The 15408-nt window shown below is 49.1% G+C and overlaps 1 protein-coding gene across 1 annotated transcript in view; it reads left to right on the top strand.

Moving 5' to 3' along the window:
• Window positions 1-15408, top strand: part of AK9 (adenylate kinase 9) — a 327370-nt gene that overhangs the window by 30590 nt on the left and 281372 nt on the right. The gene's annotated exons all lie outside the window — the stretch shown is intronic.

Here is a 15408-nt window from a genome sequence, read left to right as displayed (position 1 = left end):
CAATAAAACAGCTCAATGATAACAAAGTGTCATTCTCAGCCCCCCCCCCCCCCCCCCTCTGTAATCTAACATACAGGCAGGTTCCTAATACTCTGGTAAAGGCTGCAACTTAAGTAGGGTGAGTACTGTGCTGTGGGGCATCAAGGTCAACTCCTGCTTGAAGTCTCCAGGCAGCGTAGGGCGCCCAGCACTTACAAAAGTTAGTGATCTGGCCAGCAATTAGTGCTGTTAGCTTAGACATCTGGTAAAGAAAGTCCATTTTAAATACCGCAGTTAGCACCGGAGGCGGCAGGGTTTGTTTGCAGTCTGCAGCCAAGACAATCTTGCTTGCAGTCAAGAAGTGTGTAGCCAGTTTGTGTGTCTCAGGCTTCACCCCTTGTGGTTGAAAGTGCAGGAGACAGTGATCTGCCACTTCTGGGTAGTGCACCCCAGTGAACTGCTGGAGAAGGCTCATCAACTCCCCCCAATAGCTCTGGATCTTAGGACAGGACCACAAAATATGGTACATATCTCCCATCACTGTACAACCCCACCAGCAGTAACCAGAGCTCAGTCCATACATCTTCGAAGCCTGTTCCCAGCTTTTCAAATCATGGATGACTCCCAGATCCCTCTCCCACCTCTGTGTGTAGCGCAGAACCGGGGTAGTGGACAACAGCAAAGCAGCATATAAACAGGAAATGCAGCTTCTGGTACCGCCCCCTCCACGCCCCCCGTAGGGCTCGTTGCAGATCGGTCTCTTCCAAGGCCAGTTCCCCTCGGGCCCTGCAATTAATATAGTCCCTTTCCCTCCAATAATGGAACTGGTGATGCGGTGGCAAACCATACTCCCCTCTTCCCATATTTGGCCCAGTGTCACAAGCTCCCGACGCTCCCAGTATCTATAGATAGCATCTTCTGAACCCGGGGAGAAATCTGGAGCTGTGTGGATGGCCATTTGATGGAAATAGCAAATGCCTAGGAAAAAATGTTTTCGAAGTACAGCCCAGGTGTGTAGCCATAGCACATAACAAATTTTCTTCTGCTTACATCATGGCTAATTAACATTTCTGGCTAAATTCTGTTGATGAACTAATATGTGTTTATATGAGTAGAAGAGGTCCTATGCCCTCACATTCTAGAAGGAGACAGGATTAATAGAATGAGTAGTTATTCACGATATCACTGTCACGTCTGTGGTCGTGACCCCTCTCAGGCTCACCTTATTTCCGGCAGTCAGCTTCTGAGCTGGCTTCTGTCTGTCCTTCCTGAGTTAGTTCTGTCTCTGTCTCTGTGTGCTGGCTGCTTCCAGCATGGCTCTGATTACTCCAGTATACTGCACCTGTGTGTGTTAAGCCTCTCTGTGTTTCAGTATGCTTTCTCCCTGTGTTTTGGTTTGTGTTCCTCTTGCCCTCTAGTGGCCAGACCTGGTGGCTGCATTGGATTGTCTGTGTGCTGTTTCCCGTTCCAGACTTCAGCCCAGTCCAGTCCGGATCTTCCTGACATGCTTGTCTTGTTTGAGCCTGCACAGCACCCGTAGCTGCCTGGTGATTGCTGCAGCTGAATCTCAGCTGCTGCTGGGCTTATTAGCCGTTTGGAAACTCTCTGCTTTGCCTTTGCATCGCCTGGTTTGTTGGTGCTTGTTGCACTTCTGCCTAGTCCAGTTTATAGTCTGTAATTCTTGCCTGATTCTAGTTTAGTCTTTGTGTAGCTTCTTGTACTGTATTGCTTGTGTCTCAGTCTTGTTTCTTGTCTGTCAGTATTTGTACCCTGTTTCAGTGGCTGCCTGTCTTGTCTACCAGTGTTTGTTCCCTGTTTAAGTGGCTGCTTGCAGCTTTTAGTTCTGTCCCTTGTCTGTCTGAGAGTCCTAGTCTAGTTTTCTGCCTAGCCTCCCTGTGTGTTCTAGTCCCTGTGTGTATCCTGCTGGTATCCAGTTCCGGCCCTGTCCGGTAAGTCCTGCCGGCCACCTGCACTCAGGGGCTCAACTCCTGAGGAGCAGTGGTCAAGCGCAGGTGAAGTCTAGCTGGCCCTGTCAGAGTTCTTATCCCTGGGTGGGGTAGTTTTGCCTGCCACTGCCGCTCCTCGGCAGTGGCCCAAGGCTCACAATCCTAGTTCCTGCGTTTTGGAAAACGTGACAATCACAGGGCATGCACAATGTGGGGGACAGTGGAATCCGTTATATCAAAAGGGTGTTGGTTTTTTGTTTTTTTTTATGCATTTAAATTTTTACAAGTCATATCCAAACTTGAACCAGCAATACGGAACTTAAAATTGTAAACAGAATTATATTTTTATAAGAAAAACATTTCCCCCCCCTCTTTAGACCACTATAGGGAAGGCCACATGAAAGAAAATACATGGAGAAATACTAAGGAAAACTTTAAGAATAATATAGCTTAGCACCCATCTATCCAAACTAAATATACCCGATTAATTGGTTCTAGCCAGCAGCCAATTTCTTCATTTTTATAAATTCACTAAGATGTTCAGGCTGAAAAAAAATATATTTTATCCCCCAAAATTTAATCACACATTTACAAAAAGGGTGTTTTTTGTTATAACAAGGGGTAAGAGTATTCAATATTAATTCACCCCAAACGGAGCACATTGGTAGGCGTATTTAATTAGTATGAACATTTAATTAAATGTATATTCTAATATTCTGATGTTACCTCTTCTACTCATATATACAAATCAATAGAATTTAGCCAGAAATTTTAATTAGCCATGATGTAAATAGAAAAAAGAATTGTTATACTATGGCTAGTGATCTACAGTAAGTTTATTAGAGAGAATATATAAGTTACTAGTAAAAAAGGCCCATTTCTGTCAGAAATAGTCCCTTTACTACTACTACTACTACTATTTAGCATTTCTATAGCGCTATAAGGCGTACGCAGCGCTGCACAAACATAGAAGAAAGACAGTCCCTGCTCAAAGAGCTTACAATCTAATAGACAAAAAATAAGCAAATCAAATCAATTAATGTGTACAGGAAGGAGGAGAGGAGGGTAGGTGGAGGCAAGTGGTTACGAGTCAAAAGCAATGTTAAAGAGGTGGGCTTTCAGTCTAGATTTAAAGGTGGCCAAGGATGGGGCAAGACGTAGGGGCTCAGGAAGTTTATTCCAGGCGTAGGGTGCAGCGAGACAGAAGGCGCGAAGTCTGGAGTTGGCAGTAGTGGAGAAGGGAACAGATAAGAAAGATTTATCCATGGAGCGGAGTGCACGGGAAGGGGTGTAGGGCAGGACGAGTGTGGAGAGATACTGGGGAGCAGCAGAATGAGTACATTTATAGGTTAGTAGAAGAAGTTTAAACAGGATGTGAAAACGGATAGGGAGCCAGTGAAGCGACTTGAGGAGAGGGGTAGTATGAGTAAAGTGACCCTGGCGGAAGACGAGACGGGCAGCAGAGATTTGAACCGATTGGAGAGGGGAGAGGTGACTAAGTGGGAGGCCAGCAAGAAGCAATAATGGAACTGGTGATGTGGTGGCAAACCATACTCCCCTCTTCCCATATATGGCCCAGTGTCACAAGCCCCCGATGCTCCCAGTATCTATAGATAGCATCTTCCGAACCCGGAGAGAAATCTGGAGCTGTGTGGATGGCCATTTGATGGAAATAGCATCTGGGAAAAATGTTTTTGAAGTATAGCCCAGGTGTATATCGGCAGCCATTTTGAACAGCGATCTGGCATCAGGGGAGCTTCAGCAGCACCAGCAGCAGGCAAGCAGGAACGTGGATCTATCCTGCCTGCCCCGAAGATTTTGTTAAACACAACCTGGGTGGATGAACGAGGGGCAGGTGAGAGAGCAGGGTCGCTGGACATGGGTGGCTGCAAGGGGGCAGGGGGAGAGGAGGGTCTTAGGACATGGGTGGCTGGAGGGGGGCAGGGGAGAGGAGGGTCGCTGGACATGGGTGGCTGCAGGGGAGGCAAGGCGGAGGGGAGGGTCGGTGGACATGGGTGGCTGCAGGGGGGCAGGGGGAGATGTGCTTCGGGTGGGGGGAGGGGGTGTTTGATGTGCTTGGTGGGGTGTTTGATGTGCCGGGGGGGGGCTTGGGTGATGCGCCGAGGGGGGGGTCTTTGTTTCCGCGCTTGTAGTTTTTTGATGTGCCGCTCCCTGCCACTTGCTCCGAAGTGGCAGGGAGCGGCGCACTGACAGCTGATTCCCAGGCAGGGGAAGGAGTAGGGAAACACGCGGAGCGTGTTTCCCTACTCCTCCCCGTGCCTTGGAATCAGCTGTGAGAGACGTCATCCTGGCTATGGAGCCTTGCTTAGCAACTCCAGGAGCCACGGACACAGGCAGTCCCACATTAGAACGTTGGTGGTGAGAATGATTATATAGGATATGAATGGAGAAATGGGTATGACATGCAAGCTCATTTGATACATTAAGCACAGGGAGAGTATATATACTCAGAAGGGTTCAGGGAATTGATTTTCACTATCTGTATGGTAAACAGAAGGGTGATTAATAGATATAACCCTTTCCTTTTCATTTGAGCTACAGGAAGCAGCAAGAGTATGTACATCTCAAGAAAGATATAGCAGAATTGGAAAAGGTGCAGCAAAGGGTGACTAAAATGATAGCGGGGATGGGACGACTTCCCTATGAAGAAAGACTAAGGAGGCTAGGGCTTTTCAGCTTGGAGAAGAGATCACTGAGGGGAGACATGATAAAGGTATATAAAATAATGAGTGGAGTGGAACAAGTGGATGTGAAGCGTCTGTTCACGTTTTCCAAAAATACTAGGACTAGGGGGCTTGCGATGAAACTACAGTGTAGTAAATTTAAAACAAATCGGAGAAAAATATTTCTTCACCCAACGCTTAATTAAACTCTGGAATTCGTTGCTGGAGAACGTGGTGAAGGCCGTTAGCTTGACAGAGTTTAAAAAGGGGTTAGAAGATTTCCTAAAGGACAAGTCCATAAACCACTACTAAATGGACTTGGGGAAAATCCACAATTCCAGGAATAACATGTATAGAATGTTTGTACGTTTGGGAAGTTTGCCAGGTGCCCTTGGCCTGGATTGGCCGCTGTCATGGACAGGATGCTGGGCTCGATGGACCCTTGGTCTTTTTCCAGTGGCATTACTTATGTACTTATGTGGGTCCATCTCCTCCCCAATTCGCGGCCTGGTAAGGTTAGTGCAGCTGCATGTCTTGATCACCGGCACTGATCGGGCTCGGTGCGGCATGTCTGGTTCGGTCCTCCGGCCCAGTGAGGGTTCGAGTCCAACCGTCTGGATCCAGTTGGTGGGGAGTCCTCCTGTAGCGGCCGGGCGCTGCTGCCGTCGCCGCCTAGGTCCTCGGAGAAGTTAGGAGCACAGAGGGTTCTCGGAGCTGGCTGCTCCCGTGGCCGGTCAGTCTGCGGCCATCTTCTATTGCTTAACTTTATGCAATTGCTTAGATGGTAAGTGCAGGCTTGGAATTACGGCAGGCAGTGGAGAGGGGAAGAGCAGAGTTTAAAGTATATAATTTATGAACAATGCTAAGAAGAACAACCTGATATTTCTGCAATCTAGAAGGAGTCATATGACTTATGGTTTTATCAAGGAGGTATTTAACATCGTGAGAAGTGTGAAGAATGACAGGTGAATGAGGAATATAATTATACAATTTTAATACAGCCGTGGCAGCAGCAACTAGACCCTGTTCACAAGCTGCAAACAAGTTTCAAAATCGGGTTTAGTAATCAAAATGTCATCAACGTATTGTAGTAAATATGTGTTTTTAGGCACAACATTACAATCTTGTTTAAATTCTTTAATGTGTCCAGCCAAAGTCTGCGAAAAAATAGTAGGGCTATCAGTAAAGCCTTGTGGTAATCTAGTCCATTGATAGGCGACATTATCAAACTGGAATGCAGTGAATGGCCTGGATTTGGGATGAAGAGGTACCGAGAAGAACGCATTGGACAAGTCAATGGTGGAATGGTAATTCTGTGAAGTCCCACTGTGCAATAAGATCATAGGGTTTTCGATATTAGGGGAAATAGGTTTGGTCACAGAATTAAGTTCACGCAAATCCTGAACTATTCTCCACTGTCCTGGTTCCTTCTTTTTAACAGGAAAAAGAGGTGTATTGTATGGAGAGTGACATTGCTCAATGATACCATATTTTAACAGGGAGCGAATTTGATCTTGAGCACCCCGTATAACCTATTTTTGGACCGACACAGTCGGCGAGAGCTCTATCTGATGGGGCGGTGTATCCACTAAGCCATAAGGATCATCAGAGGTAGCCCAAAGAAAAGAAGGCAAGTTACTTAAAGCTTGTGATACCTGTTGATCAAGTAAAGTAGTGACAGCGAAAATTAAAGAAGTATCGCTGGTAGGTTCAGGAAGATCGAAGTGAATTTGAAACTGGAATTGTGTAAGTAAATCACGTCCTAACAAATTAATGGGGCATAAGGGAGCATAAATAAGTGGTGCACAAAGCACTTGGTTGTCTAGACGGATGGTAAGTGGTTGTAGTGTGGGTGTATCCGAAGGGATCCCATCAAAACCCACGGTGGTGATGGACCCCATGGAAGTTTTTAAATGTTTGTGCAATTCTTTTGGGAGATGGGGTAGTACAGATCGAGAAGCACCTGTATCGACAAGAAAGGGAACATGGATATCTTCAATAAACAAGGTGATCATTGGGTTGCTATATCCAGCAGTGGTCTGGACCACTGCTAGTCATTGGGCCTCATGTTCATTGTTTTGCGTTTCAGGGTTCCATGATGGAAAAGGTTGTCGGGGATTGTTAGAATATGAATGGTCCCAAGCTCTTCGCCTTAAGGGACCCCTACATTCAGCGGTGAAGTGTCCAAAATTATTACATTTAAAACATTGTATATTATATCTGCATGAGGGACTAGGGTTTGGAGTTAGATCTCTGTTTCCCCAAAAACCTCTTGATCTACCACGGAAATTACCCCTTCCTCTAGGCCTCACATAGTGAAAGGATTCAACAGGTTGGCTAGTGGTAGTATTAGAGTTAGATTCAGTCCAAAGGGACACCACCTTGTAGTGGTGGAGGGGCTTCTATGTTTCAATGACTCAGAGGGCTATGCTGAATCGTTACCCGTATCAGACAGGCCTCTGAGGAGAAACCAGACAAAGAGTGTCCCAAACTGGGAGAGTGGTAAGATGGTGACCTGAAGTTCGTATGCCCAGCGGCCCAGCTGCCCTCTGAAGTTTTGTCTTCTTTATGTAAATTCCCTCTCTGCAATTGCACTTTCCTTAACTGAGAGGAAGGGAACAACCAGTGGTCCGCCATTGATGGCCAGCGTTTTGTCCCCTGAGCAGCAAATGCGGGACCGCTGCGCGTTGAACTGCCCACAGATGAAAGGGTTGGCGAGTCCTTTGATTAGTGCCGGCGAAGGAGCGTCGACGCTCTTGGACCTGGAAAAACAACTCCATCGCTCCCGAATTATTCAACCACCATGTCCAAAGGAGTGGAGGAGTAAGTTAGAGGCATATGCTGAAACCGAGGACGTTTACAGCAGAACCCGAATTGGTGGAACCACTCCTAAACACTTCAAGAGAAATCACCTTGGAGTTTTTGGCTTCCGTGGAGGTTACATTGAAGGCGCTTCGGGACCTGACAGCGGTAGTAAATAACTTTGTTTCAGATATAATCTTATTGGAGAGTTACATGGACAATTTGACTGAACCCTTTGAGAGTGAAAAACTGACATAATACTGTAAATGAAGTTCCATATCATCAAGCTGATCAATCCATAGACTGGTGGGTTGTGTCCATCTACCAGCAGGTGGAGATAGAGAGCAAACTTTTGCCTCCCTATATGTGGTCATGTGCTGCCGGAAACTCCTCAGTATGTTCTCTATCTCAGCAGGTGGTGGTCACACACAGCAGCAGCTCTGGCTAGGCCTCCAAGCCTAATCCTTAGGTTTTGTTGAGGCCTGGGGTTGAGGGCTCTTTTGAGCAAGTGCAAACCTGGTGGTGCCAGGTCCCTCCTTTTCTCCCCCCTCCCGCTGGCTCCGTTTAAAAAAAAAAAAAAAAAAAAAAAAAATATATTTTTAAACGTCTTTAAAGGCGTTTAATTCGACGTTTCTTTAAACGTTCATTGCAGCTACTCACTGGGACACCAGTTCGTTACAGCTCGGAGCGGCAAGCAGGTAATTTTACCTTTTTATAGCGGGCAGGGGGTTCCCCGATTCTTCTCCTCGTGGCAATGGCGTCGGAGGGCGAGGGCGCAAAGGGTCGCTCCCCGGATCGCTGGAGCGCTTCTAGAGGGGATGCGGGGGTTTTACAACCGGATTCGCCCTTGATGGGTGATAGTTTAGTGACCGATGAATGTCCCGGTCGTTCCTCCGGCGTGGCGGTTTTTTCCCGCCATAAACGCCCATCCCCCGCTCCTCGCCTCCGCCATCTTGGCCGGCCACGCGGCTCGGACGGCTTCTTCGGGGCCGCCCTTGAGGTTGGAGACATTAATGCCATGAACGCCCTTAATTTGGGCGACGGCACAAAAGCGGCTAAAGTTAAGCGCCGTTCTTCCCGCGCGGCTCCTTCACGGAGTTTCGCGCCGGACGCCATTTTGGATGCGCAGCATGTCTCTCCCCCGCTATTGCGAGCGCCGGTTGAGAGTGCGTCTAGGGCTGTTGCCCAGGCTGCGGAAGTGCACAGTCTGGGGGGTTTCTCCCCCGAGTTTGTTTTGCTGCTGCATCAGGCTTTCCTCATGCAAAACGCTGCCCCTGCTCCCTCTTCTGATAAAGAGGTTGAGGTTCCCAGAGGTAAACGCCCTCGGGTTGATTTCCAGGCCTTGGAGGACTTTTGTCTCCTCCGATGTAGATGAGGGCAGCGTGTCTGAGGTCTCCCAACGATCCTTTGCGGATTCCTTGGAGGAGATAGATCCCCGCTCGGATGGAGCGGATGACCCCTCTGCAGCGCGGCTTTTTAGCCCAGAGGATTTGCCCAACCTGTTGTTACAGGCCATGGACACTTTGAAGATTTCCTCTCCGGAGGACGTCTCTCCCTCAGCCCCTGTTGGCTCTGCCATTATGCTGGGGACGAAGCGCCCGCCTAGAACCTTCCACGTGCATGATGCCATGCACACCTTAATTGCGGCTCAATGGGATGTCCCGGAAACGAGCCTTAAAGTGGCTAGGGCTATGTCCCGCCTCTATCCTTTGGCTGTGAGTGAACGTGAGGCCTATCTGTGGCCTACCGTGGATTCTTTAATCACTGCGGTGACTAAGAAAACGGCGTTGCCGGTGGAAGGTGGCACGGCCCTAAAGGACGCCCAAGACAGAAGATTGGAGGCGGCCTTAAGGTCGTCCTTGGAGGCAGCTGCTTTAAGTTTGCAGGCCTCAGTTTGCGGCTCCTATGTGGCCAGGGCGTGCCGGACTATGGTGCAGCGGGCTTCCCCCTCGGATCATTCCTTGAGGGCTGATTGGCCAGCCCTGGAATCGGGCTTAGCCTATTTGGCAGACTTGCTGTATGATGTCTGGAGAGCCTCAGCTAAAGGCATGGCTCAGACAGTCTCTGCGCGGCGGTGGCTTTGGCTGAAACATTGGTCTGCTGACCACGCCTCTAAATCCCGCCTGGCTAGATTGCCTTTTAAAGGCAAGCTGCTCTTTGGGGTCGAGCTGGACAAAATCGTGACCGATCTCGGCACGTCTAAGGGCAAGAAATTACCAGAGGTCAGGGCTCGGGTTAGTACTCGTCCCGATACCTCCATACCGCCCGGGCAAGTCGGGTTCCTCTGCCCCCTCTTCCTTCAAGAGGAATTTCTCCCCCAAGCAGCATTCCTTTCGCAGAGACCGCCGTCCCGGAGGTGCTCCCTCCGGTCCTCCCCCAGGGTCTCGTACCCAATGACGGGGCCTTGGTCCACGCCCCAGTGCAGATTGGAGGACGGCTGTCCTCGTTTCTGGGCGAGTGGACCACTATAACTTCAGACGCGTGGGTGCTGGAAGTCATCAGAGACGGCTACAAGCTAGAGTTCTGCCAACCCTTAAGAGACGGGTTTGTACTCTCTCCCTGCAAGTCTCCGGTCAAGCTGTGGTAGTGCAGCAGACCTTGGACAACCTGATCCGCCTGGGTGCGGTCGTTCCGGTGCCAAAAAATCAGATTGGCAAGGGACGTTACTCCATTTCCTTTGTGGTTCCAAAGAAAGGAGGTTCTGTCCGGCCTATCCTCGACCTCAAAGGGGTCAATCGGGCCTGGAAAGTGAGGCACTTTCGCATGGAGACTCTCCGCTCTGTTATAGCGGCAGTGAAGGCAGGAGAGTTCTTGGCTTCCTTGGACATCAAGGAAGCGTACCTGCATATTCCCATCTGGCCTCCTCTCCAACGCTTTCTGCGTTTTACAGTCCTGAGACGACACTTCCAGTTCAGAGCCCTCCCTTTCGGGTTGGCTACTGCTCCGCGGACCTTTTCCAAAGTAATGGGGGTCATAGCGGCCTTCCTGCTAAAGGAAGGAGTACAAGTCCATCCTTATCTGGACGACTGGTTGATCCGAGCCCCCTCTTATGCAGAGTGCGGCAAAGCTATGGACCGGGTAGTTGCTCTTTTGAGCTCCCTGGGATGGATCATCAACTGGAAGAAGAGCCAGCTGCGCCCGACTCAGTCCCTGGTGTATCTGGGAGTTCGATTCGACACCCAAGTGGGCAGAGTGTTCCTGCCAGACAATCGGATTGTCAAGCTTCAGGCTCAGGTGGACTAGTTCCTAGTAGCCTCTCCTATTCGGGCTTGGGACTACGTGCAGCTGTTGGGCTCTATGACGGCCACGATGGAAGTAGTGCCCTGGGCCAGGGCTCATATGAGACCACTACAGCTATCTCTGCTGCTGCGCTGGACTCCGATGTCGGAGGATTATGCTGTGCGCCTTCCCGTGGACCCAGCAGTGCGCAAGGCGCTGAGCTGGTGGACGCAGACAGACAAGTTGTCTGCAGGATTGCCTCTGGTGACCCCGGAGTGGATTGTCGTCACGACAGACGCCTCTTTGATGGGCTGGGGAGCCCACTGCTTGGGAAGGACAGCGCAGGGGCTCTAGTCTCCTGCAGAGGCAAGTGGTCTATCAACCTCCTGGAACTCAGAGCCATTCAGTTGGTGTTATTGGAGTTCATCCCGGTACTGGTGTTGAAGCCTGTACGGGTCCTGTCGGACAATGCCATGGCTGTGGCCTATATCAACCGCCAGAGAGGTACCAGAGCGCCCCTCTAGCCAAGGAGGCTATGAGTCTTTGCCAGTGGGCGGAAGCGAACCTGGAGCAGCTTTCAGCGGCCCACATTGCCGGAGTCATGAATGTCAAGGCGGACTTTCTCAGTCGCCATACCTTGGAGCCCGGAGAGTGGCAACTATCTGCTCAGGCGTTCTTGGACATCACGAAGCGCTGGGGCCAGCCGAGCCTAGATCTGATGGCGTCATCGGCCAATGGCCAAGTGCCGCGCTTTTTCAGCAGAGGACGGGACCCTCGATCCCTGGGAGTAGATGCTCTTCTCCAACAGTGGCCGACACAAGAGCTCCTCTATGTGTTCCCGCCCTGGCCCATGTTGGGCAGGGTGCTAGACCGGGTGGCAAAGCATCCCGGCAGGGTAATCCTGGTGGGTCCGGATTGGCCCAGACGTCCCTGGTATGCGGACTTGTTCAGGCTCTCAGTCGACGATCCTCTGCGGCTGTCAGTGGAGCAGGGCCTGTTACATCAGGGTCCCGTGGTGATGGAGGATCCCTCTCCCTTTGGTCTTACGGCCTGGCTATTGAGCGGCAGCGTCTGAGGAAGAAGGGCTTCTCAGACAAGGTCATCGCCACTATGCTGAGAGCGAGGAAGCGCTCTACTTCTACTGCTTACGCCAGGGTTTGGCGTATCTTTGCAGCATGGTGTGAAGCAGGCTCACTTTCTCCCTTCACTGCTCCAATTTCTTCAGTGTTTGCGTTCCTGCAAGAAGGTCTGGAGAAAGGCCTGTCGCTCAGTTCCCTTAAAGTCCAGGTAGCGGCTCTGGCTTGCTTCAGGGGCCGCCTGAAGGGTGCTTCCCTGGCTTCGCAGCCAGATGTGGTGCGCTTTCTCAAGGGAGTTAATCACCTGCGCCCTCCTCTGCACTCAGTGGTGCCTGCGTGGAATCTCAACCTGGTGCTAAGAGCATTGCAGAAGCCGCCTTTGGAACCCTTGTCGAGGGCATCTCTGAAAGACCTGACGTTGAAAGCAGTCTTTTTGGTGGCTATCACTTCAGACAGAAGAGTTTCCGAGCTCCAGGCGCTCTCATGTCGAGAGCCTTTTCTGCAGTTCACTGAGGCAGGAGTGACTATTCGCACAGTGCCTTCCTTCCTGCCCAAGATTGGTTCTCGCTTCCATGTGAATCAGCAGCTCTGTCTCCCTTCCTTTCGTAGGGAGGACTACCCAGAGGAGTACTCCGCTCTTGAATATCTGGATGTGAGACGAGTCATCATCAGATACTTGGAAGTGACCAATGATTTCCGGAAATCGGATCATCTGTTTGTCCTGTTTGCAGGTCCTCGTAAGGGTCTGCAGGCTGCTAAGCCTACAGTGGCAAGATGGGTCCAGGAAGCCATTGCAGCGGCTTATGTGGCCGCGGGGAAGGTGCCGCCTATCCAGCTGAAGGCTCACTCCACGAGAGCTCAGGCGGCCTGGATGGCAGAGGCCGGATCCGTCTCCTTGGAAGAGATATGCAAGGCGGCAACGTGGGCTTCGGCTCATACATTCTCCAAGCATTACCGTTTGACTGTGGCTGCACGGGCGGAGGCCCGGTTTGGAGCTTCAGTGTTGAGGTCAGGGATTTCTATGTCCCGCCCTGGGTGAGTACTGCTTCGGTACATCCCACCAGTCTATGGATTGATCAGCTTGATGATATGGAAGGTAAAATTATGTATAATCATACCTGATAATTTTCTTTCCATTAATCATAGCTGATCAATCCATAGCCCCTCCCAGATATCTGTACTGTTTATATTCTGGTTGAATTTTAGGTTCAAGTTTAGCCTTCAGTTACTTCAGGAGGACTTCGTGTTCAAGTTCTTCTTTCACTTGGATTCTTCAAGAGTTGAGACGACTTTGTGTTACAGTGAGCTGCTGCATTCCTCTCCCCTCCGTTTTACGGGGCTGGATTGAGACATAAATTCTGCCGGCACTCCCTCCCGCTTCGTGCGGCTGTAGGGCAGCTTTGTACCCCTCCCGCTTCGGCGGTGCTAGGGTCAGTCAGCTCCTCCCGCGGTTGCGGTTGCAGGATAAGCCAGATCCCCCCGCATCGGCGGGTGTGGTGTCCCTCCCCCGCTCCGCGGGGATGAGCTGGACGGATTCCCCTCCCCCACTTGTGTGGGGATGAGCTGGGTTAATTCCCCTCCCCCGTTTCGGCGGTGGTGAGCTGGGCAGAGTGTCCCTTCGTGGGTGTAATTCTCTAAGTGCTGAGTCCTGCGGATGGAGCTTTGATATCGACATACTGAGGAGTTTCCGGCAGCACATGACCACATATAGGGAGGCAAAAGTTTGCTCTCTATCTCCACCTGCTGGTAGATGGACACAACCCACCAGTCTATGGATTGATCAGCTATGATTAATGGAAAGAAAATTATCAGGTATGATTATACATAATTTTACCTTCTACACAAGCTAGAAGTGGTTATGATCCTGAAAATGATAATGGACCAGAAACTTTGAATGATAAGGTGGATGTTATTGTGGTTGATTAATGTTGAGATTATTGTTTTTCCCAGAGTTCCAGGTATGACTCCTAAAGTTTTCCTCAGAAATATTTCCTTAATTATTACTTCGAAAGGAGTGAAGCCTGTGAAAAGTGGGATTTGAATTAGAGACTTAAGTATATGTATTGTTAAATAATTTCTGGTTTTTAAAAGAGAGAGAATGTAATCAGATGTATTATTTCTAACTAAAACCTGCAGGTAAGTTTTAACATTAGAACCCCATTGGGGATCTGGCTGAGAGTATATCAGATTATGGGCTAACATGAGCCCTTCTGCAGTTAAGGAACCTGTGCGTGGCCATATAGAAGAGTGGGGATATAAAGATTCTGACCATTTCGCTAGGTCATAGGACCAAAGAAATACAAAATACCAAGAATCTTCTTGTTGTGCTACATACTCATTAGCAGAAATGGGTTGTGTTCCCATATAACCCTTAAGAGTTTGGGACCCCCGAGAAGAAAATAGAGGCGTTTCTGGGATCTCATCTTTCCGTGCAGTAGAAGTCAATCTCAATTTCCAAGGAGAAGGAATAGGGCCAGTGTGTGAGCGTAAAAGGTTAGGTAAAGGTGGGGTGTCATGTTTCAATATGATCCCGTCAATTTTCTTAGGAAGAGCGGTAGCGCCGATCAAAAGCTCAGGGTCTGTTGTGGCAAGAATGTCAACGTCCTCAAGGAGGGTGACTTAGCAGTTTCAGTGGCGGCAGCAGTGTTAGCTCGTGGGTTGAGTTTGGAATAAGGGAGCATTTGATGAAGAGGTGGTGTATCTGATGTAGACTCTCGCTGCGTGTTTATTATGGACTGTCTCGCGGATCCTAACATAGTGGTAGCATTATCTAAAGTCTGGGCGATATTGTCCATCTGACTTGTTATTGCCTGTTGGTGCGCCCGAATACTCGCAAAAGAGGAAGTGTTAGAGTCACCATCGAGTCCGGGAAGGGAGGATAAAAGATCTGATGCATGGTTACGAGCATGATCAATATCTACCTGTGAAGGAGTACACGGATTTGTGGAAGTGGAATTACAGTTGTGGTTTATTTGAACCTGTTTAGCAGCAGTATTACCAGGGTGTTGAGAGATGGCAACAGTTGAGGTGGTACCATCTGTAACGCAATCATCTGGACTGGAGTTAAGTTTTGTAACTACAAAATCAGAAAGGGAAATCTGGCCTTCAGTATGGTCTTCAAAACATACAGAAGCACGTCCTGTAACTTCCGAATTGCTCCCATTTACAGCTTTATCAGGAGAATCATGGAGGGAAGAAAAAGACAAAGGATCACAGTCAGATAGGGGAGGATAAATAGGTTTATATTCAACTGCAGTACAAGGTAAAACCGTCTTGACATCTGTAGATTTATTTTCAATCTGGGAATAATAAGGTGAGGAGGGAGCCATTGCCTTGGGTTTCCATTGCAGGTAGTGGGGGAGGAAATTTCTCATTCTGAGTTAAGGAGTTAATGTCATTCTCACGTTGGGAAACAAAAACCCACTGGTTTAAAGCGTGAAGGTGTTTCAGGCGGGAGGTACCCTTTTTAGTTTTTTCAATATAATTCATAAGTGAGTGCAAAAGCTGTCTATCAAGGGATCCCTTAAATGGCCAAAATAAAATCAGTTTGTCTTTTGTTCCAATCATGCCATTGGATACAAATATTTTTATTTTCTAATTCCTTTCGCTGAGTAGAGAAATATCTTACTACAATTTCAACAGGTGTGGCCATAATGTAAACAACAACAACAACAAAAACCCCTAACAGACTTTCTAAACAAT

This window comes from Microcaecilia unicolor, chromosome 3 (assembly GCF_901765095.1).
Source record: "Microcaecilia unicolor chromosome 3, aMicUni1.1, whole genome shotgun sequence".
Lineage (NCBI taxonomy): Eukaryota > Metazoa > Chordata > Amphibia > Gymnophiona > Siphonopidae > Microcaecilia > Microcaecilia unicolor.
The sequence above is the reverse complement of the archived record's forward strand: the minus strand, read 5'-3'. Positions and strand labels throughout refer to the sequence as shown.